Source organism: Bufo bufo, chromosome 3, assembly GCF_905171765.1.
Source record: "Bufo bufo chromosome 3, aBufBuf1.1, whole genome shotgun sequence".
NCBI lineage: Eukaryota > Metazoa > Chordata > Amphibia > Anura > Bufonidae > Bufo > Bufo bufo.
In genome coordinates this window covers 615,581,951-615,606,366 of record NC_053391.1, presented here as the reverse complement: position 1 = coordinate 615,606,366, position 24,416 = coordinate 615,581,951, and the positions used below count along the sequence as shown (strand labels likewise).

The 24,416-nt window shown below is 40.3% G+C and overlaps 1 protein-coding gene across 1 annotated transcript in view; it reads left to right on the top strand.

Moving 5' to 3' along the window:
• Window positions 1–3,206: 3,206 nt before the first annotated feature.
• LOC120996267 (mitochondrial ornithine transporter 1-like) overlaps window positions 3,207–24,416 on the top strand; it is a 57,755-nt gene continuing 36,545 nt past the window's right edge. The window contains exons 1-2 of the mRNA XM_040426078.1: window positions 3,207–3,235; window positions 19,981–20,053. The gene's annotated coding sequence lies outside the window, so the exon portion shown is untranslated. The remainder of the gene's footprint in view (window positions 3,236–19,980; window positions 20,054–24,416) is intronic.

Genomic DNA, 24,416 nt, shown 5'->3' with positions numbered 1-24,416 from the left:
TCTGGGATGTGACCTTAGAACCAGCGACCGCTTTAGGATCCATATCTCCTCGTTCTGTTTGGCTTTCAGTATCCATGTAGGATTTAGCAGCCGGTGGAGCAGCAGGAGTGTTGGTTTTGCGGCCCATATAAAGCAGGCTCTCACGCGCTGATGCAACAGTGTACAGATAAGATTAACTCTGCCTCAGCCTTACTGTTCCGCAGCTGTATTAGGTCAGTAGGCCCTCAGCGGTATAGAGAGAAATGAGAGAAGACACTGGACCCATGCACTTACATGCAGCAGCTTCCCCAGAGGCCGGGTGACTTGAAATTTTAGAGGGGTTGAGTTCCAGCCAGGTCAGGGGGGACTTGAGAATATGCAGCTCTGCCCGTCTGTCCCGATGTCAGCTCTCCGTCTCTGCCCCGCTCTCTCACCTGCAAGATGGCGCCCGCCACGTGTCCCCCGTCTCTCTCCAAGGCTCCCGCTCCACTGCTTTGCCCAGCACAGACGCTGGAGGGTTTGCTGCCGGACGAGACCTTGTCACTAGTATCCAGGTAGGGAGACGAGTGTGTTCTCTCAGCAGCGGGGGAGGGGGGGGGGGGTCCTCAAGAAGCCGCTCCGTACTTCACCCGCTCGGCAGGCCATAGGGATTCCGGTCAATTTCCAGCAGCGCCGCACACCTCTCGCCGCTGTATGTATCACATGTGCCTTAGAGGTATGAGAACCCTGGATTTGGGACTTGGGCTGCAGGTCAGAGGGTATAAAACTGTGTTTTATCGCAGGATATTGGAGGAGCTCGCCACTTGTGCTACCTCACGCCATGCAGGTCAGTCATTATAAGACATAGGTACGGTATTCTGTACAGTATTGTAGCGACCTATAATTTATTATAAGACGGGGGTACGGTATTCTGTACAGTACTGTAGAGACCTGTCATTATAAGACATAGGTACGGTATTCTGTACAGTATTGTAGTGACCTGTCATTATAAGACGGGGGTATGGTATTCTGTACAGTATTGTAGAGACCAGCCATTATAAGACAGGGTACGGTATTCTGTACAGTATTGAAGTGACCTGTCATTATAAGACGGGGGTACGGTATTCTGTACAGTATTGTAGCGACCTATCAGTTATTATAAGACGGGGGTACAGTATTCTGTACAGTATTGTAGAGACCAGCCATTATAAGACAGGGTACGGTATTCTGTACAGTATTGAAGTGACCTGTCATTATAAGACGGGGGTACGGTATTCTGTACAGTATTGTAGCGACCTATCAGTTATTATAAGACGGGGGTACAGTATTCTGTACAGTATTGTAGAGACCAGCCATTATAAGACGGGGTACGGTATTCTGTACAGTATTGTAGCGACTTATCAGTCATTATAAGATGGGGGTACGGTATTCTGTACAGTGCTGTAGCGATCTATTATAAGACATAGGTACGGTATTCTGTACAGTATTGTAGAGACCTATCAGTCAATATAAGACGGGAGTACGGTATTCTATACAGTATTTGAGAGACCTGTCATTATAAGACGGGGGTACGGTATTCTGTACAGTATTGTAGCGACCTATCAGTCAATATAAGACGGGGTACGGTATTCTGTACAGTATTGTAGCGATCTGTCATTATAAGACATAGGTACGGTATTCTGTACAGTATTGTAGAGACCTATCAGTCAATATAAGATGGGGGTACGTTATTCTGTACAGTATTGTAGTGACCTATCAGTCATTATAAGACATAGGTACGGTATTCTGTACAGTATTGTAGTGACCTATCAGTCATTATAAGACAGGAGTACGGTATTCTGTACAGTATTGTAGCGACCTGTCATTATAAGACATAGGTACGGTATTCTGTACAGTATTGTAGTGACCTATCAGTCATTATAAGACAGGAGTACGGTATTCTGTACAGTATTGTAGCGACCTGTCATTATAAGACATAGGTACGGTATTCTGTACAGTATTGTAGAGACCTATCAGTTAATATAAGACGGGGGTACGGTATTCTGTACAGTATTGTAGAGACCTATCAGTTATTATAAGACGGGGGTACGGTATTCTGTACAGTATTGTAGAGACCAGCCATTATAAGACGGGGGTACGGTATTCTGTACAGTATTGTAGAGACCTATCAGTCATTATAAGACGGGGGTACGGTATTCTGTACAGTATTGTAGAGACCTATCAGTCATTATAAGACGGGGGTACGGTATTCTGTACAGTATTGTAGAGACCTATCAGTCAGTATAAGACATAGGTACGGTATTCTGTACAGTATTGTAGAGACCTATCAGTCAATATAAGATGGGGGTACGTTATTCTGTACAGTATTGTAGTGACCTATCAGTCATTATAAGACATAGGTACGGTATTCTGTACAGTATTGTAGTGACCTATCAGTCATTATAAGACAGGAGTACGGTATTCTGTACAGTATTGTAGCGACCTGTCATTATAAGACATAGGTACGGTATTCTGTACAGTATTGTAGTGACCTATCAGTCATTATAAGACAGGAGTACGGTATTCTGTACAGTATTGTAGCGACCTGTCATTATAAGACATAGGTACGGTATTCTGTACAGTATTGTAGAGACCTATCAGTTAATATAAGACGGGGGTACGGTATTCTGTACAGTATTGTAGAGACCTATCAGTTATTATAAGACGGGGGTACGGTATTCTGTACAGTATTGTAGAGACCAGCCATTATAAGACGGGGGTACGGTATTCTGTACAGTATTGTAGAGACCTATCAGTCATTATAAGACGGGGGTACGGTATTCTGTACAGTATTGTAGAGACCTATCAGTCATTATAAGACGGGGGTACGGTATTCTGTACAGTATTGTAGAGACCTATCAGTCAGTATAAGACATAGGTACGGTATTCTGCACAGTATTGTAGAGACCTGTCAGTATAAGACATAGGTACGGTATTGTGGTGACTGATCAGATAGTACACATCAGGAAGTCTCCCCTCTAATACTGCCTGCCCTGGTTATATATATGTAGATGATGCTGCTGTATCAGTCCTGGTGTACAGTGGCCATTATTCCACCTCCGGCTCTGCCCCATCTGCTGTGCCTACAGGCCTCACGGTGACATTACAGATAACATTGCCCCCTGATGTCACACTGAGCCCCCTGATGTCACACACAGCTGCTATAGGGTGATCCGGGTGTGGGCGGGGATGAGGAGAAGACAGTTCTCCTTCCCGGCAGCAGGGCCGCAGCTCGCAGGTAAGTGGCCGCAGCTCCCTGCGGTGTTCGGGCTCCTGCTCCGCTGAGCTCTGCTGGATGCAGTGTGGCCGCCGATGACCGCTCATCACCTCCTCCGCGCGCGGACTCCGTCCTCTGCACACAACCAGAGCTGCATGCCCAGGCTGGACGGGTGACAGGTGCCGTGCCCTCCCGTGTTCCAGTGCCCGCCTGCCCTTGTACACAGGCGTGTGGCTGATGTAACTCTGGCGGGGCCTCCTCCCGGCTCACATGTGCCCAGCCCAGTCCCCATTCTGTCACTGACAGCTCTTACCTGTAAGACCAGGGTGCCCTCTGCTAGAATGGCAGCCATATGTTGTGTCCTCTGCTGTTCTCACACTTATACTGTAACACTGCCTGATGTGTACAGTAATATTCAGCCTGGTATATACAGTAGTATTCAGCCTGGTGTATATACAGTAATATTCAGCCTGGTGTATATACAGTAGTATTCAGATTGGTGTATACAGTAATATTCTGCCTGCTATATACAGTAGTATTCAGCCTGGTATGTACAGTACTATTCAGCCTGGTGTATATACAGTAATATTCAGCCTGGTATATACAGTAATATTCAGCCTGGTATATACAGTAGTATTCAGCCTGGTGTATATACAGTAGTATTCAGCCTGGCATATACAGTAGTATTCAGCCTGGTGTATATACAGTAATATTCAGCCTGGTATATACAGTAATATTCAGCCTGGTGTATATACAGTAATATTCAGCCTGGTGTATATACAGTAATATTCAGCCTGGTGTATATACAGTAGTATTCAGCCTGGTATGTACAGTACTATTCAGCCTGGTGTATATACAGTAATATTCAGCCTGGTATATACAGTAATATTCAGCCTGGTATATACAGTAGTATTCAGCCTGGCATATACAGTAGTATTCAGCCTGGTGTATATACAGTAGTATTCAGCCTGGCATATACAGTAGTATTCAGCCTGGTGTATATACAGTAATATTCAGCCTGGTATATACAGTAATATTCAGCCTGGTGTATATACAGTAATATTCAGCCTGGTGTATATACAGTAATATTCAGCCTGGTGTATATACAGTAGTATTCAGCCTGGTGTATACAGTAATATTCTGCCTGCTATATACAGTAATATTCAGCCTGGTATATACAGTAATATTCAGCCTGGTATATACAGTAGTATTCAGCCTGGTGTATATACAGTAGTATTCAGCCTGGTATGTACAGTAGTATTCAGCCTGGTATATACAGTAGTATTCAGCCTGGTGTATATACAGTAATATTCAGCCTGGTGTATATACAGTAATATTCTGCCTGCTATATACAGTAGTATTCAGCCTGGTATATACAGTAATATTCAGCCTGGTATATACAGTAGTATTCAGCCTGGTGTATATACAGTAATATTCAGCCTGGTATATACAGTAGTATTCAGCCTGGTGTATATACAGTAGTATTCAGCCTGGTATGTACAGTAGTATTCAGCCTGGTATATACAGTAGTATTCAGCCTGGTGTATATACAGTAATATTCAGCCTGGTGTATATACAGTAATATTCTGCCTGCTATATACAGTAGTATTCAGCCTGGTATATACAGTAATATTCAGCCTGGTATGTACAGTACTATTCAGCCTGGTGTATATACAGTAATATTCAGCCTGGTATGTACAGTACTATGCAGCCTGGTGTATATACAGTAATATTCAGCCTGGTATATACAGTAATATTCATCCTGTTATATACAGTAGTATTCAGCCTGGTGTATATACAGTAATATTCAGCCTGGTGTATATACAGTAATATTCAGCCTGGTATATACAGTAATATTCAGCCTGGTATGTACAGTAGTATTCAGCCTGGTGTATACAGTAGTATTCAGCCTGGTATGTACAGTAATATTCTGCCTGCTATATACAGTAGTATTCAGCCTGGTATATACAGTAATATTCAGCCTGGTATATACAGTAGTATTCAGCCTGGTGTATATACAGTAGTATTCAGCCTGGTGTATATACAGTAGTATTCAGCCTAGTTTATACAGTAATATTCAGCCTAGTATATACAGTAGTATTTAGCCTGGTATGTACAGTAATATTCAGCCTGGTATATACAGTAATATTCAGCCTGGTATGTACAGTAGTATTCAGCCTGGTGTATATACAGTAATAGTCAGCATGGTATATACAGTAATATTCAGCCTGGTATGTACAGTAGTATTCAGCCTGGTGTATATACAGTAATATTCAGCCTGGTATGTACAGTAGTATTCAGCCTGGTATATACAGTAGTATTCAGCCTGGTATGTACAGTAATATTCTGCCTGCTATATACAGTAGTATTCAGCCTGGTATATACAGTAATATTCAGCCTGGTATATACAGTAATATTCAGCCTGGTGTATATACAGTAATATTCAGCCTGGTGTATATACAGTAGTATTCAGCCTGGTGTATACAGTAATATTCTGCCTGCTATATACAGTAATATTCAGCCTGGTATATACAGTAATATTCAGCCTGGTATATACAGTAGTATTCAGCCTGGTGTATATACAGTAATATTCAGCCTGGTATATACAGTAATATTCAGCCTGGTATATACAGTAGTATTCAGCCTGGTGTATATACAGTAATATTCAGCCTGGTATATACAGTAGTATTCAGCCTGGTGTATATACAGTAGTATTCAGCCTGGTATGTACAGTAGTATTCAGCCTGGTATATACAGTAGTATTCAGCCTGGTGTATATACAGTAATATTCAGCCTGGTGTATATACAGTAATATTCTGCCTGCTATATACAGTAGTATTCAGCCTGGTATATACAGTAATATTCAGCCTGGTATGTACAGTACTATTCAGCCTGGTGTATATACAGTAATATTCAGCCTGGTATGTACAGTACTATGCAGCCTGGTGTATATACAGTAATATTCAGCCTGGTATATACAGTAATATTCATCCTGTTATATACAGTAGTATTCAGCCTGGTGTATATACAGTAATATTCAGCCTGGTGTATATACAGTAATATTCAGCCTGGTATATACAGTAATATTCAGCCTGGTATGTACAGTAGTATTCAGCCTGGTGTATACAGTAGTATTCAGCCTGGTGTATACAGTAGTATTCAGCCTGGTATGTACAGTAATATTCTGCCTGCTATATACAGTAGTATTCAGCCTGGTATATACAGTAATATTCAGCCTGGTATATACAGTAGTATTCAGCCTGGTGTATATACAGTAGTATTCAGCCTGGTGTATATACAGTAGTATTCAGCCTAGTTTATACAGTAATATTCAGCCTAGTATATACAGTAGTATTTAGCCTGGTATGTACAGTAATATTCAGCCTGGTATATACAGTAATATTCAGCCTGGTATGTACAGTAATATTCAGCCTGGTGTATACAGTAATATTCAGCCTGGTATGTACAGTAGTATTCAGCCTGGTGTATATACAGTAATAGTCAGCATGGTATATACAGTAATATTCAGCCTGGTATGTACAGTAGTATTCAGCCTGGTGTATATACAGTAATATTCAGCCTGGTATGTACAGTAGTATTCAGCCTGGTATATACAGTAGTATTCAGCCTGGTATGTACAGTAATATTCTGCCTGCTATATACAGTAGTATTCAGCCTGGTATATACAGTAGTATTCAGCCTGGTGTATATACAGTAATAGTCAGCATGGTATGTACAGTAGTATTCAGCCTGGTATATACAGTAATATTCTGCCTGCTATATACAGTAATAGTCAGCCTGGTATATACAGTAATATTCAGCCTGCTATATACAGTAGTATTCAGCCTGGTATATACAGTAATATTCAGCCTGGTGTATATACAGTAATATTCTGCCTGCTATATACAGTAGTATTCAGCCTGGTGTATATACAGTAGTATTCAGCCTTATATATACAGTAGTATTCAGCCTGGTATATACAGTAATATTCAGCCTGCTATATACAGTAATAGTCAGCATGGTATATACAGTAGTATTCAGCCTGGTATATACAGTAGTATTTAGCCTGGTGTATATACAGTAATAGTCAGCATGGTATGTACAGTAATATTCAGCCTGGTATGTACAGTAATATTCAGCCTGCTATATACAGTAATATTCAGCCTGGTATATACAGGAGTATTCAGCCTGGTATATACAGTAGTATTTAGCCTGGTGTATATACAGTAATAGTCAGCAAGGTATATACAGTAGTATTCAGCCTGGTATATACAGTAGTATTTAGCCTGGTGTATATACAGTAATAGTCAGCATGGTATGTACAGTAATATTCAGCCTGCTATATACAGTAATATTCAGCCTGGTATATACAGTAGTATTCAGCCTGGTATATACAGTAGTATTTAGCCTGGTGTATATACAGTAATATTCAGCCTGGTATATACAGTAGTATTCAGCCTGCTATATACAGTAGTATTTAGCCTGGTGTATATACAGTAGTATTCAGCCTGGTGTATATACAGTAGTATTCAGCCTGGTGTATATACAGTAGTATTCAGCCTGGTGTATATACAGTAGTATTCAGCCTGGTGTATATACAGTAATATTCAGCCTGGTATGTACAGTAGTATTCAGCCTGGTATATGCAGTAGTATTCAGCCTGATATATACAGTAGTATTTAGCCTGGTATATACAGTAATATTCAGCCTGGTGTATATACAGTAATAGTCAGCATGGTATATACAGTAATATTCAGCCTGCTATATACAGTAGTATTCAGCCTGGTATATACAGTAGTATTCAGCCTGATATATACAGTAGTATTCAGCCTGGTATATACAGTAATATTCAGCCTGGTGTATATACAGTAATAGTCAGCATGGTATATACAGTAGTATTCAGCCTGGTATGTACAGTAATATTCAGCCTGCTATATACAGTAATATTCAGCCTGGTATATACAGTAGTATTCAGCCTGGTGTATATTTAGTAATAGTCAGCATGGTATATACAGTAGTATTCAGCCTGGTATATACAGTAGTATTTAGCCTGGTGTATACACAGTAGTATTCAGCCTGGTATATGCAGTAGTATTCAGCCTGGTGTATATACAGTAGTATTCAGCCTGGTATATACAGTAGTATTCAGCCTGGTGTATATACAGTAGTATTCAGCCTGGTATATACAGTAGTATTCAGCCTGGTATATACAGTAGTATTCAGGCTGGTGTATACAGTAATATTCAGCCTGGTATATGCAGTAGTATTCAGCCTGATATATACAGTAGTATTCAGCCTGGTATATACCGTAATATTCAGCCTGGTGTATATACAGTAATAGTCAGCATGGTATATACAGTAATATTCAGCCTGGTGTATATACAGTAATATTCTGCCTGCTATATACAGTAGTATTCAGCCTGATATATACAGTAGTATTCAGCCTGGTGTATATACAGTAATAATAAGCCTGATATGTACAGTAATAGTCAGCCTGCTATATACAGTAATATTCAGCCTGGTATATACAGTAGTATTCGGCCTGGTAGGTACAGTAGTATTCAGCCTGGTATGTACAGTAATAGTCAGCCTGCTATATACAGTAATATTCAGCCTGGTATATACAGTAGTATTCAGCCTGGTATGTACAGTAGTATTCAGCCTGGTATATACAGTAATATTCAGCCTGGTATATACAGTAGAATTCAGCCTGGTGTATATACAGTAATAGTCAGCATGGTATATACAGTAGTATTCAGCCTGGTATATACAGTAGTATTTAGCCTGGTGTATATACAGTAGTATTCAGCCTGGTATATACAGTAGTATTCAGCCTGGTGTATATACAGTAGTATTCAGCCTGGTGTATATAAAGTAGTATTCAGCCTGGTGTATATACAGTAGTATTCAGCCTGGTGTATATACAGTAGTATTCAGCCTGGTATGTACAGTAATATTCAGCCTGCTATATACAGTAATATTCAGCCTGGTATATACAGTAGTATTCAGCCTGGTGTATATACAGTAATAGTCAGCATGGTATATACAGTAGTATTCAGCCTGGTATATACAGTAGTATTTAGCCTGGTGTATATACAGTAGTATTCAGCCTGATATATACAGTAGTATTCAGCCTGGTGTATATACAGTAGTATTCAGCCTGGTATATACAGTAGTATTCAGCCTGGTGTATATAAAGTAGTATTCAGCCTGGTGTATATACAGTAGTATTCAGCCTGGTGTATATACAGTAATATTCTGCCTGCTATATACAGTAGTATTCAGCCTGATATATACAGTAGTATTCAGCCTGGTGTATATACAGTAATAATAAGCCTGATATGTACAGTAATAGTCAGCCTGCTATATACAGTAATATTCAGCCTGGTATATACAGTAGTATTCGGCCTGGTAGGTACAGTAGTATTCAGCCTGGTATGTACAGTAATAGTCAGCCTGCTATATACAGTAATATTCAGCCTGGTATATACAGTAGTATTCAGCCTGGTATGTACAGTAGTATTCAGCCTGGTATATACAGTAATATTCAGCCTGGTATATACAGTAGAATTCAGCCTGGTGTATATACAGTAATAGTCAGCATGGTATATACAGTAGTATTCAGCCTGGTATATACAGTAGTATTTAGCCTGGTGTATATACAGTAGTATTCAGCCTGGTATATACAGTAGTATTCAGCCTGGTGTATATACAGTAGTATTCAGCCTGGTGTATATAAAGTAGTATTCAGCCTGGTGTATATACAGTAGTATTCAGCCTGGTGTATATACAGTAGTATTCAGCCTGGTATGTACAGTAATATTCAGCCTGCTATATACAGTAATATTCAGCCTGGTATATACAGTAGTATTCAGCCTGGTGTATATACAGTAATAGTCAGCATGGTATATACAGTAGTATTCAGCCTGGTATATACAGTAGTATTTAGCCTGGTGTATATACAGTAGTATTCAGCCTGATATATACAGTAGTATTCAGCCTGGTGTATATACAGTAGTATTCAGCCTGGTATATACAGTAGTATTCAGCCTGGTGTATATAAAGTAGTATTCAGCCTGGTGTATATACAGTAGTATTCAGCCTGGTGTATATACAGTAGTATTCAGCCTGGTGTATATACAGTAATATTCAGCCTGGTATATACAGTAGTATTCAGCCTGGTGTATATACAGTAATATTCTGCCTGCTATATACAGTAGTATTCAGCCTGGTGTATATACAGATATATTTAGCCTGGTATATACAGTAGTATTCAGCCTGGTGTATATACAGTAATAGTCAGCATGGTATATACAGTAGTATTCAGCCTGGTATATACAGAAGTATTTAGCCTGGTGTATATACAGTAGTATTCAGCCTGGTATATACAGTAGTATTCAGCCTGGTGTATATACAGTAGTATTCATCCTGGTATATACAGTAGTATTCAGCCTGGTGTATATAAAGTAGTATTCAGCCTGGTGTATATACAGTAGTATTCAGCCTGGTGTATATACAGTAGTATTCATCCTGGTATATACAGTAGTATTCAGCCTGGTGTATATAAAGTAGTATTCAGCCTGGTGTATATACAGTAGTATTCAGCCTGGTGTATATACAGTAATATTCTGCCTGCTATATACAGTAGTATTCAGCCTGGTATATACAGTAGTATTTAGCCTGGTGTATGTACAGTAGTATTCAGGCCTGGTATGTACAGTAGTATTCAGCCTGGTATATACAGTAATATTCAGCCTGGTGTATATACAGTAGTATTCAGCCTGGTATATACAGTAGTATTCAGCCTGGTGTATATAAAGTAGTATTCAGCCTGGTGTATATACAGTAGTATTCAGCCTAGTGTATATACAGTAGTATTCAGCCTGGTGTATATACAGTAATATTCAGCCTGGTATATACAGTAGTATTCAGCCTGGTGTATATACAGTAATATTCAGCCTGGTATATACAGTAGTATTCAGCCTGGTGTATATACAGTAGTATTCAACCTGGTATATACAGTAGTATTCAGCCTGGTATATACAGTAGTATTCAGCCTGGTGTATATACAGTAGTATTCAGCCTGGTATATACAGTAATATTCAGCCTGGTATATACAGTAGTATTCAGCCTGGTGTATATATAGTAGTATTCAGCCTGTCATGTACAGTAATATTCAGCCTGCTATATACAGTAATATTCAGCCTGGTATATACAGTAGTATTCAGCCTGGTGTATATACAGTAATAGTCAGCATGGTATATACAGTAGTATTCAGCCTGGTATATACAGTAGTATTTAGCCTGGTGTATATACAGTAGTATTCAGCCTGGTATATACAGTAGTATTCAGCCTGGTGTATATACAGTAGTATTCAGCCTGGTATATACAGTAGTATTCAGCCTGGTGTATATAAAGTAGTATTCAGCCTGGTGTATATACAGTAGTATTCAGCCTGGTGTATATACAGTAATATTCAGCCTGGTATATACAGTAGTATTCAGCCTGGTGTATATACAGTAATATTCTGCCTGCTATATACAGTAGTATTCAGCCTGGTGTATATACAGTAATATTCAGCCTGGTATATACAGTAGTATTCAGCCTGGTGTATATACAGTAATAGTCAGCATGGTATATACAGTAGTATTCAGCCTGGTATATACAGTAGTATTTAGCCTGGTGTATATACAGTAGTATTCAGCCTGGTATATACAGTAGTATTCAGCCTGGTGTATATACAGTAATATTCAGCCTGGTATATACAGTAGTATTCAGCCTGGTATATACAGTAGTATTTAGCCTCGTGTATATACAGTAGTATTCAGCCTGGTGTATATACAGTAGTATTCATCCTGGTATATACAGTAGTATTCAGCCTGGTGTATATAAAGTAGTATTCAGCCTGGTGTATATACAGTAGTATTCAGCCTGGTGTATATACAGTAGTATTCATCCTGGTATATACAGTAGTATTCAGCCTGGTGTATATAAAGTAGTATTCAGCCTGGTGTATATACAGTAGTATTCAGCCTGGTGTATATACAGTAGTATTCAGCCTGGTGTATATACAGTAATATTCAGCCTGGTATATACAGTAGTATTCAGCCTGGTGTATATACAGTAATATTCTGCCTGCTATATACAGTAGTATTCAGCCTGGTGTATATACAGATATATTTAGCCTGGTATATACAGTAGTATTCAGCCTGGTGTATATACAGTAATAGTCAGCATGGTATATACAGTAGTATTCAGCCTGGTATATACAGAAGTATTTAGCCTGGTGTATATACAGTAGTATTCAGCCTGGTATATACAGTAGTATTCAGCCTGGTGTATATACAGTAGTATTCATCCTGGTATATACAGTAGTATTCAGCTGGTGTATATAAAGTAGTATTCAGCCTGGTGTATATACAGTAGTATTCAGCCTGGTGTATATACAGTAGTATTCATCCTGGTATATACAGTAGTATTCAGCCTGGTGTATATAAAGTAGTATTCAGCCTGGTGTATATACAGTAGTATTCAGCCTGGTGTATATACAGTAATATTCTGCCTGCTATATACAGTAGTATTCAGCCTGGTATATACAGTAGTATTTAGCCTGGTGTATGTACAGTAGTATTCAGCCTGGTATGTACAGTAGTATTCAGCCTGGTATATACAGTAATATTCAGCCTGGTGTATATACAGTAGTATTCAGCCTGGTATATACAGTAGTATTCAGCCTGGTGTATATAAAGTAGTATTCAGCCTGGTGTATATACAGTAGTATTCAGCCTAGTGTATATACAGTAGTATTCAGCCTGGTGTATATACAGTAATATTCAGCCTGGTATATACAGTAGTATTCAGCCTGGTGTATATACAGTAATATTCAGCCTGGTATATACAGTAGTATTCAGCCTGGTGTATATACAGTAGTATTCAACCTGGTATATACAGTAGTATTCAGCCTGGTATATACAGTAGTATTCAGCCTGGTGTATATACAGTAGTATTCAGCCTGGTATATACAGTAATATTCAGCCTGGTATATACAGTAGTATTCAGCCTGGTGTATATATAGTAGTATTCAGCCTGTCATGTACAGTAATATTCAGCCTGCTATATACAGTAATATTCAGCCTGGTATATACAGTAGTATTCAGCCTGGTGTATATACAGTAATAGTCAGCATGGTATATACAGTAGTATTCAGCCTGGTATATACAGTAGTATTTAGCCTGGTGTATATACAGTAGTATTCAGCCTGGTATATACAGTAGTATTCAGCCTGGTGTATATACAGTAGTATTCAGCCTGGTATATACAGTAGTATTCAGCCTGGTGTATATAAAGTAGTATTCAGCCTGGTGTATATACAGTAGTATTCAGCCTGGTGTATATACAGTAATATTCAACCTGGTATATACAGTAGTATTCAGCCTGGTGTATATACAGTAATATTCTGCCTGCTATATACAGTAGTATTCAGCCTGGTGTATATACAGTAATATTCAGCCTGGTATATACAGTAGTATTCAGCCTGGTGTATATACAGTAATAGTCAGCATGGTATATACAGTAGTATTCAGCCTGGTATATACAGTAGTATTTAGCCTGGTGTATATACAGTAGTATTCAGCCTGGTATATACAGTAGTATTCAGCCTGGTGTATATACAGTAATATTCAGCCTGGTATATACAGTAGTATTCAGCCTGGTATATACAGTAGTATTTAGCCTCGTGTATATACAGTAGTATTCAGCCTGGTATATACAGTAGTATTCAGCCTGGTGTATATACAGTAGTATTCATCCTGGTATATACAGTAGTATTCAGCCTGGTGTATATAAAGTAGTATTCAGCCTGGTGTATATACAGTAGTATTCAGCCTGGTGTATATACAGTAGTATTCATCCTGGTATATACAGTAGTATTCAGCCTGGTGTATATAAAGTAGTATTCAGCCTGGTGTATATACAGTAGTATTCAGCCTGGTGTATATACAGTAATATTCTGCCTGCTATATACAGTAGTATTCAGCCTGGTATATACAGTAGTATTTAGCCTGGTGTATGTACAGTAGTATTCAGCCTGGTATGTACAGTAGTATTCAGCCTGGTATATACAGTAATATTCAGCCTGGTGTATATACAGTAGTATTCAGCCTTGTATATACAGTAGTATTCAGCCTGGTGTATATAAAGTAGTATTCAGCCTGGTGTATATACAGTAGTATTCAGCCTGGTGTATATACAGTAGTATTCAGCCTGGTGTATATACAGTAATATTCAGCCTGGTATATACAGTAGTATTCAGCCTGGTGTATATACAGTAGTATTCAGCCTGGTATATACAGTAGTATTCAGCCTGGTGTATATGCAGTAGTATTCAGCCTGGTGTATATACAGTAATATTCAGCCTGGTATATACAGTAGTATTCAGCCTGGTGTATATACAGTAGTATTCAGCCTGGTGTATATACAGTAGTATTCAGCCTGGTGTATATACAGTAATATTCAGCCTGGTATATACAGTAGTATTCAGCCTGGTGTATATACAGTAATATTCAGCCTGGTATATACAGTAGTATTCAGCCTGGTGTATATACAGTAGTATTCAGCCTGGTGTATATACAGTAGTATTCAGCCTGGTGTATATACAGTAATATTCAGCCTGGTATATACAGTAGTATTCAGCCTGGTGTATATACAGTAATATTCAGCCTGGTATATACAGTAGTATTCAGCCTGGTGTATATACAGTAATATTCAGCCTGGTATATACAGTAGTATTCAGCCTGGTGTATATACAGTAATATTCAGCCTGGTATATACAGTAGTATTCAGCCTGGTGTATATACAGTAGTATTCAGCCTGGTGTATATACAGTAGTATTCAGCCTGGTGTATATACAGTAATATTCAGCCTGGTATATACAGTAGTATTCAGCCTGGTGTATATACAGTAATATTCAGCCTGGTATATACAGTAGTATTCAGCCTGGTGTATATATAGTAGTATTCAGCCTGGTGTATATATAGTAGTATTCAGCCTGGTGTATATACAGTAGTATTCAGCCTGGTATATACAGTAATATTCAGCCTGGTATATACAGTAGTATTCAGCCTGGTGTATATATAGTAGTATTCAGCCTGGTGTATATATAGTAGTATTCAGCCTGGTGTATATATAGTAGTATTCAGCCTGGTGTATATACAGTAATATTCAGCCTGGTATATACAGTAGTATTCAGCCTGGTATATATAGTAATATTCAGCCTGGTATATACAGTAGTATTCAGCCTGGTGTATATATAGTAGTATTCAGCCTGGTGTATATATAGTAGTATTCAGCCTGGTGTATATATAGTAGTATTCAGCCTGGTGTATATATAGTAGTATTCAGCCTGGTGTATATACAGTAATATTCAGCCTGGTATATACAGTAGTATTCAGCCTGGTATATATAGTAGTATTCAGCCTGGTATATATACAGTAATATTCAGCCTGGTGTATATATAGTAGTATTCAGCCTGGTGTATATACAGTAATATTCAGCCTGGTATATACAGTAGTATTCAGCCTGGTATATACAGTAGTATTCAGCCTGGTGTATATACAGTAGTATTCAGCCTGGTGTATATACAGTAGTATTCAGCCTGGTGTATATACAGTAATATTCAGCCTGGTATATACAGTAGTATTCAGCCTGGTGTATATACAGTAGTATTCAGCCTGGTATATACAGTAGTATTCAGCCTGGTGTATATACAGTAGTATTCAGCCTGGTATATACAGTAATATTCAGCCTGGTATATACAGTAGTATTCAGCCTGGTGTATATATAGTAGTATTCAGCCTGGTGTATATATAGTAGTATTCAGCCTGGTGTATATATAGTAGTATTCAGCCTGGTGTATATACAGTAGTATTCAGCCTGGTATATACAGTAATATTCAGCCTGGTATATACAGTAGTATTCAGCCTGGTGTATATATAGTAGTATTCAGCCTGGTGTATATATAGTAGTATTCAGCCTGGTGTATATATAGTAGTATTCAGCCTGGTGTATATACAGTAATATTCAACCTGGTATATACAGTAGTATTCAGCCTGGTATATATAGTAATATTCAGCCTGGTATATACAGTAGTATTCAGCCTGGTGTATATATAGTAGTATTCAGCCTGGTGTATATATAGTAGTATTCAGCCTGGTGTATATATATTAGTATTCAGCCTGGTGTATATATAGTAGTATTCAGCCTGGTGTATATACAGTAATATTCAGCCTGGTATATACAGTAGTATTCAGCCTGGTATATATAGTAGTATTCAGCCTGGTATATATACAGTAATATTCAGCCTGGTGTATATATAGTAGTATTCAGCCTGGTGTATATACAGTAATATTCAGCCTGGTATATACAGTAGTATTCAGCCTGGTATATACAGTAGTATTCAGCCTGGTGTATATACAGTAGTATTCAGCCTGGTGTATATACAGTAGTATTCAGCCTGGTGTATATACAGTAATATTCAGCCTGGTATATACAGTAGTATTCAGCCTGGTGTATATACAGTAGTATTCAGCCTGGTATATACAGTAGTATTCAGCCTGGTGTATATACAGTAGTATTCAGCCTGGTATATACAGTAATATTCAGCCTGGTATATACAGTAGTATTCAGCCTGGTGTATATATAGTAGTATTCAGCCTGGTGTATATATAGTAGTATTCAGCCTGGTGTATATATAGTAGTATTCAGCCTGGTGTATATATAGTAGTATTCAGCCTGGTGTATATATAGTAGTATTCAGCCTGGTGTATATATAGTAGTATTCAGCCTGGTGTATATATAGTAGTATTCAGCCTGGTGTATATACAGTAATATTCAGCCTGGTATATACAGTAGTATTCAGCCTGGTGTATATACAGTAATATTCAGCCTGGTATATATAGTAGTATTCAGCCTGGTGTATATATAGTAGTATTCAGCCTGTCATGTACAGTCGTGGCCAAAAGTTTTGAGAATGACACAAATATTCGTTTTCACAAAGTTTGCTGCTAAACTGCTTTTAGATCTTTGTTTCAGTTGTTTCTGTGATGTAGTGAAATATAATTACACGCACTTCATACGTTTCAAAGGCTTTTATCGACAATTACATGACATTTATGCAAAGAGTCAGTATTTGCAGTGTTGGCCCTTCTTTTTCAGGACCTCTGCAATCCGACTGGGCATGCTCTCAATCGACTTCTGGGCCAATTCCTGACTGATAGCAACCCATTCTTTCATAATCACTTCTTGGAGTTTGTCAGAATTAGTGGGGTTTTGTTTGTCCACACGCCTCTTGAGGATTGACCACAAGTTCTCAATGGGATTAAAGGGAATCTGTCACCTATTTTGACCCTATTAAACCGTTAAAATAGCAATGTGCAATAAAGAACCTTCTTACCTACATGTGTCTTTCTTTTATTCAACTTTTCATTCTTATAAAAAAGTGATTTTTCTGATATGTAAATGAGGTTCCAAGGTGCCCAGAGGGGCGTTATTACTCTGCTCTGGTGCCCAGTAACGCCCCTCTTTAGTGCCCAGCCGGCCTTTCTTCCAAGCCCAGCACGCCTCCTCATAAATAAATGTCCTCCCACATACCGGCCGAACGGCGCCACCCCCTCCCCACCACGTCGTTTGATTTATTCATTGCACCATCGTGCTTCCTCCTCTCTTAGCCTACGGCGCCGCCCCCTCCCGATTACATCATTTAATTTATTCACTTCATCGGGCGTTCCTTCCTCTTCTCCAGCGCTCGGATTATGTCACTGGGCTCGGCGCATGCCCAGTGACAATATTGAGGCTGTTGCCCTCTGGAACAGGAGAATCGTGCAGGCACTCACCGATACTGCGCCTGCACGGGATTTCTGAGGACAGGAGAGGAGGAAGGGAGGGCCGGTGCTATGAATACATGTGACGTAATGGGAGGGGGCGGCGCCGTTCGGCCGGTATGTGGGAGGACATTTATTTATGAGGAGGCGTGCTGGGCTTGGAAGAAAGGCCGGCTGGGCACTAAAGAGGGGCGTTACTGGGCACCAGAGCAGAGTAATAACGCAACTCTGGGCACCTTGGAACCTCATTTACATATCAGAAAAATCACTTTTTTATAAGAATGAAAAGTTGAATAAAAGAAAGAAGACACATGTAGGTAAGAAGGTTCTTTATTGCACATTGCTATTTTAACGGTTTAATAGGGTCAAAATAGATGACAGATTCCCTTTAAGATTTGGGGAGTTTCCAGGCCATGGACCCAAAATGTCAACGTTTTGGTCCCCGAGCCACTTAGTTATCACTTTTGCCTTATGGCACGGTGCTCTATCGTGCTGGAAAATGCATTGTTCTTCACCAAACTGTTGTTGGATTGTTGGAAGAAGTTGCTGTTGGAGGGTGTTTTGGTACCATTCTTTATTCATGGCTGTGTTTTTGGGCAAAATTGTGAGTGAGCCCACTCCCTTGGATGAGAAGCAACCCCACACATGAATGGTCTCAGGATGCTTTACTGTTGGCATGACACAGGACTGATGGTAGCGCTCACCTTTTCTTCTCCGGACAAGCCTTTTTCCAGATGCCCCAAACAATCGGAAAGAGGCTTCACCAGAGAATATGACTTTGCCCCAGTCCTCAGCAGTCCATTCACCATACTTTCTGCAGAAGATCAATCTGTCCCTGATGTTTTTTTTGAAGAGAAGTGGCTTCTTTGCTGCCCTTCTTGACACCAGGCCATCTTCCAAAAGTCTTTGCCTCCCTGTGCGTGCAGATGCGCTCACACCTGCCTGCTGCCATTCCTGAGCAAGCTCTATACAGTAGTATTTAGCCTGGTGTATATACAGTAGTATTCAGCCTGGTATATACAGTAATATTCAGCCTGGTATGTACAGTAGTATTCAGCCTGGTGTATATACAGTAGTATTCAGCCTGGTGTATATACAGTAATATTCAGCCTGGTGTATACAGTAATATTCAGCTTCCTGGAGCCTGATAGAGTGTATAGAGATATATATTTTTCTTTTTTACATTTGGGATTTGAAAAGCAAAAATTAATGGGGGAATGGGGGGTATAAAAGATGCTAACTCCAACAGTCTTTTGCCAATAGTAGAGCCCTCTGGTGAAGGGATGCCTGCGCTAGCTCCGCCCATAAAGTTGCCATTGATCTGGTTGATTGCGTCTTGACATTAAAGGGGTTGTCCGGGTTCAGCTCTGAACCCAGACATACCCTTATTTTTACCCAGGCAGCCCCCCTGAGGCTAGCATTGTAGCCTCTCATGCTCCGATGTACTCCCTTGCCCTGTGCTAAATCGAGCAGGGCAAGGGCTCTTGTTTATCATAACACACTGCCGTTTTACTGGCTAGGGCAGCGCTAACTCCCGCCGATCAGTGCTGGTGACGTCACCAGGCTTCCTGGCGGCCCCATGGAGAGCGCCGGTACGTCACCGTATCTCCAAAAAATGCCTCTGCCCTGCGCGATTAAGCGCAGGGCAAAGGAGAGCATCAGAGCATAAACTGCTCCGATGCTCATGTCAGGGGGGCTGCCGGGGTGAAAATTGATGTATGTCCGGGTTCAGCTCTGAACCCGGACAACCCCTTTAAGGGGACACTGGACTTTCTTCAGTGAATACCGTATCCACCTGGCCAGAGTGGCCTTTCTCGCTCTGTTACCCTTATTTGGACCGTGATGTATGAACAGATTCTCCATTGATCTAAACTGTTTCGTCCTGTCTAGATAAAACAAGGCAGTTCATCTAACAGATGAAGTGATGACTGTTCTTCTCCAACAGGATCTGGACATAGCACAAGTAAGGTGACTTCTTGATTTATTTTATTGCTGAAAGCCACCTTAGGGAGGAATCCAGGCATCGTTTAAAGAACCAGACAGTGACCCAGGTCTCTGACATATGGGTCCCGGATAGACAGAGCTTGGCGCTCACTTATTCTTCTGGACGATGTTATGGCCACAAGAAAGAATGTCTTTAAGGTCATCAAGTGCAGAGATGCTTGCTGTAAAGGCTCAAATGGCGAGTTGGAGAGCACTGACAAAACAAGAAAAGGTCCCAGGAAGGAAGCAGAGGATGGACCATTGGATTAGCGATCTTTAGGGCTCTGAAGAATGATTTTACCAGGCAGTTATTATATAATAATCCCTGAAGCTGAGCGTTCATGGCTGTAAACTGTAATTTCAGAGTGTTGAAACCTCCTTGCAAGACCTGAAGAATGGTGGCTATAGCTTTAGGATCCCGAGATTGCCTGGTACACCATGACTTGAAGATTTTCCAGACTCTATTATAGGTTTTAATAGCTGCATGTCTTCTGGAGGCTAGAATCGTGCTGACAAATTCAGAGGTGAGGCCTAACTTTAAGCTTACCGTTCTGCCTCCAGGCTGTTAGATGGAGCATCTTCAGACTGGGATGAAGGATTCCTCTCCGGGATAGAAGATCGGGTCCCAGTGGGAGCTTCCAGAAGATCCCTCTTGACATCATTAATGCCAGAGAAAACCAAGCTCTGCGTGGCCAGAACAGATTTATTGCTATTGCTTCTGTCTTTTCTTCCAATATTTTCCTCAGCACCGGAAGAGGAGGATACATATATCAGCTTTCCCATCCAGCTCATAGATCGTCTGCAGCCAATACTTGCTCCTCCTGATGGAGAGAGCAGAACTGTTCTAGCCTTGAATTCCCCGCTGTTGCCATGACATCGAAGTCCGGTAGTCCCATCTTCTGGACAATTTGATTGAAGACATCCAAGTTCAGACTCCATTCCCCGGGGGCTATTTTGTTGCGGCTGAGGTGATTGGCTAGACAATTGAGTGACCGCCTGATAGGAGTGGCAAATATTCCAGCTTGATGGGCTTCTGCCCAAGTCATCAATTTACTGCATTCCCACAACTGTAGGGGACTCCCTGTGCCCCCTTTTCTTTTATATAGAAGACAGTCGTAAGGTTGTCTGATTGAACTTGAACATGAGTTCCCTGCAAGGGGTGCCAGAAATGCTTTGCAGCTAGACTTACTGCTCTTAACTCCTTCATATTTGAAGATACGGGCTTGACTGCGATGTAGCATTATTTCTTTACCCAGTGATTGCTAAAATGGGCACCCCGACCCAATGATGAGTAATTTGTGGTGAGGAATCAGACAATGACCACTCTGAATATGAGACGGAATTGACAGAAAATCGTCTAGGTAGGGAACCACAGTAACTCCTCTTAATTTCAGGACTGCTGATAGAGACACCACTATCTTGGTAAATACTCTCAGGGCTACTGCAGTCCCAAAAGGCAGACGTGAATTGGAGATGTTGTAGACCTGTGCTTGAGCGTAGAGCTATCCGAAGATACTTGCGATGCTGGGGAAGTATTGGTATGTATAGATATGCATCCGTCAGGTCTGTTGTCGCATTCTGTAATAAGGGCATCACCGATCAGATTGTCTCCATCTTGAACTTTCATTTGACCAGAAATCTGTTTAGGTAGGGAAGATCTATTACGAGCCTCCATTTATCTCCTGGCTTGGGCACTGGGAACACCTTGGAGTATTCTCATTTTCCTCTTTCTGATGGTGAAACTTTCTGTAAGGCTGCCTTTTGAATGAATTGTGAGATTAATCTGGGCACCATTGCTGACTTTACTCTGTTTATTGTGAACTTGTCTGGAGAAGAAGAAATTAACTCTAGTGCGTAGCCTTTTTGTAGTGTGGAAACCACCAAGGCGTCTGAGGAGGTCGCTGCCCACTAAAAAATTCTGGTGCCTACAGGATGCCCTGGAGGATTAGCATAATAAATCAGCAGATTTTTGATTGTTGCCCCTTCTTTTAAATGGTGAGCCTTCTCTTTTGGATATAAATCTAAAATTACTTTTAAATCTGTAGGACCTCTTTCTCTGGTTCCAAAAGGACCTCTTCTGGATCCTAGAAATTTAGCTCTTTTTCCCTCATTCAGATCTTCCAATATTTTGTCCAGCTGTGCAACGAACCTGTGCCCTGGTTGAAAGGGCAAGTTTTTTTGATAAAATGTCCCCAGGCCATTGTTTGATCCTTAAAGAACGCCTTTAAGGCCTTGGCCTGGTTGACTGAGCCAAACACGTAGAGATCTTGCCACCGAAACCTTAGATGTGGCGGTGGATGATATATATACAGGGAGTGCAGAATTGTTAGGCAAGTTGTATTTTTGAGGATTAATTTTATTATTGAACAACAACCATGTTCTCAATGAACCCAAAAAACTCATTAATATCAAAGCTGAATATTTTTGGAAGTATTTTTTAGTTTGTTTTTAGTTTTAGCTATTTTAGGGGGATATCTGTGTGTGCAGGTGACTATTACTGTGCATAATTATTAGGCAACTTAACAAAAAACAAATATATACCCATTTCAATTATTTATTTTTACCAGTGAAACCAATATAACATCTCAACATTCACAAATATACATTTCTGACATTCAAAAACAAAACAAAAACAAATCAGTGACCAATATAGCCACCTTTCTTTGCAAGGACACTCAAAAGCCTGCCATCCATGGATTCTGTCAGTGTTTTGATCTGTTCACCATCAATATTGCGTGCAGCAGCAACCACAGCCTCCCAGACACTGTTCAGAGAGGTGTACTGTTTTCCCTCCTTGTAAATCTCACATTTGATGATGGACCACAGGTTCTCAATGGGGTTCAGATCAGGTGAACAAGGAGGCCATGTCATTAGATTTTCTTCTTTTATACCCTTTCTTGCCAGCCACGCTGTGGAGTACTTGGACGCGTGTGATGGAGCATTGTCCTGCATGAAAATCATGTTTTTCTTGAAGGATGCAGACTTCTTCCTGTACCACTGCTTGAAGAAGGTGTCTTCCAGAAACTGGCAGTAGGACTGGGAGTTGAGCTTGACTCCATCCTCAACCCGAAAAGGCCCCACAAGCTCATCTTTGATGATACCAGCCCAAACCAGTACTCCACCTCCACCTTGCTGGCGTCTGAGTCGGACTGGAGCTCTCTGCCCTTTACGAATCCAGTCACGGGCCCATCCATCTGGCCCATCAAGACTCACTCTCATTTCATCAGTCCATAAAACCTTAGAAAAATCAGTCTTGAGATATTTCTTGGCCCAGTCTTGACGTTTCAGCTTGTGTGTCTTGTTCAGTGGTGGTCGTCTTTCAGCCTTTCTTACCTTGGCCATGTCTCTGAGTATTGCACACCTTGTGCTTTTGGGCACTCCAGTGATGTTGCAGCTCTGAAATATGGCCAAACTGGTGGCAAGTGGCACCTTGGCAGCTGCACGCTTGACTTTTCTCAGTTCATGGGCAGTTATTTTGCGCCTTGGTTTTTCCACACGCTTCTTGCGACCCTGTTGACTATTTTGAATGAAACGCTTGATTGTTCGATGATCACGCTTCAGAAGCTTTGCAATTTTAAGAGTGCTGCATCCCTCTGCAAGATATCTCACTATTTTTGACTTTTCTGAGCCTGTCAAGTCCTTCTTTTGACCCATTTTGCCAAAGGAAAGGAAGTTGCCTAATAATTATGCACACCTAATATAGGGTGTTGATGTCATTAGACCACACCCCTTCTCATTACAGAGATGCACATCACCTAATATGCTTAATTGGTAGTAGGCTTTCGAGCCTATACAGCTTGGAGTAAGACAACATGCATAAAGAGGATGATGTGGTCAAAATACTCATTTGCCTAATAATTCTGCACGCAGTGTATATACTTTTTTCAACAGAGAGTCTGCTTTTTTGCCCATGGTATCTTTGAGCAAAGAAGCATCTTCTGATGGAAACCCAGACCTTTTGGATAATCTGGCCATTGCCAAGTCAACTTTGAGTCAACATGAATCCCAATCCTCAGAGAACTTTTCTTGCAGTTTATATGTAGACTTAAATCTGGCACCAAGATCTGTTCTTTTCTCTGGCTTATCCCAGTCTTTTCTCAGCCACTCATCAAGAACTGGGTGACCAGGCAGCGACCTATAGTCGGTAGGAGGAAAGTAAAATGGTCTCTTTGACAGCTTTAAATATTTCACGTAAGTTATGCTAATGAAGGAGAAACAATTCTGTCGGGTCATCTGAGTCTGAGTCATCGGACGATTCAGATGCAGAGGAGACCTCTGAGGATAATGGTTGCGGAGATGGATCTCGTGACTCTTTCCTGGGTCTCTTAAATTTATGTGCAGCT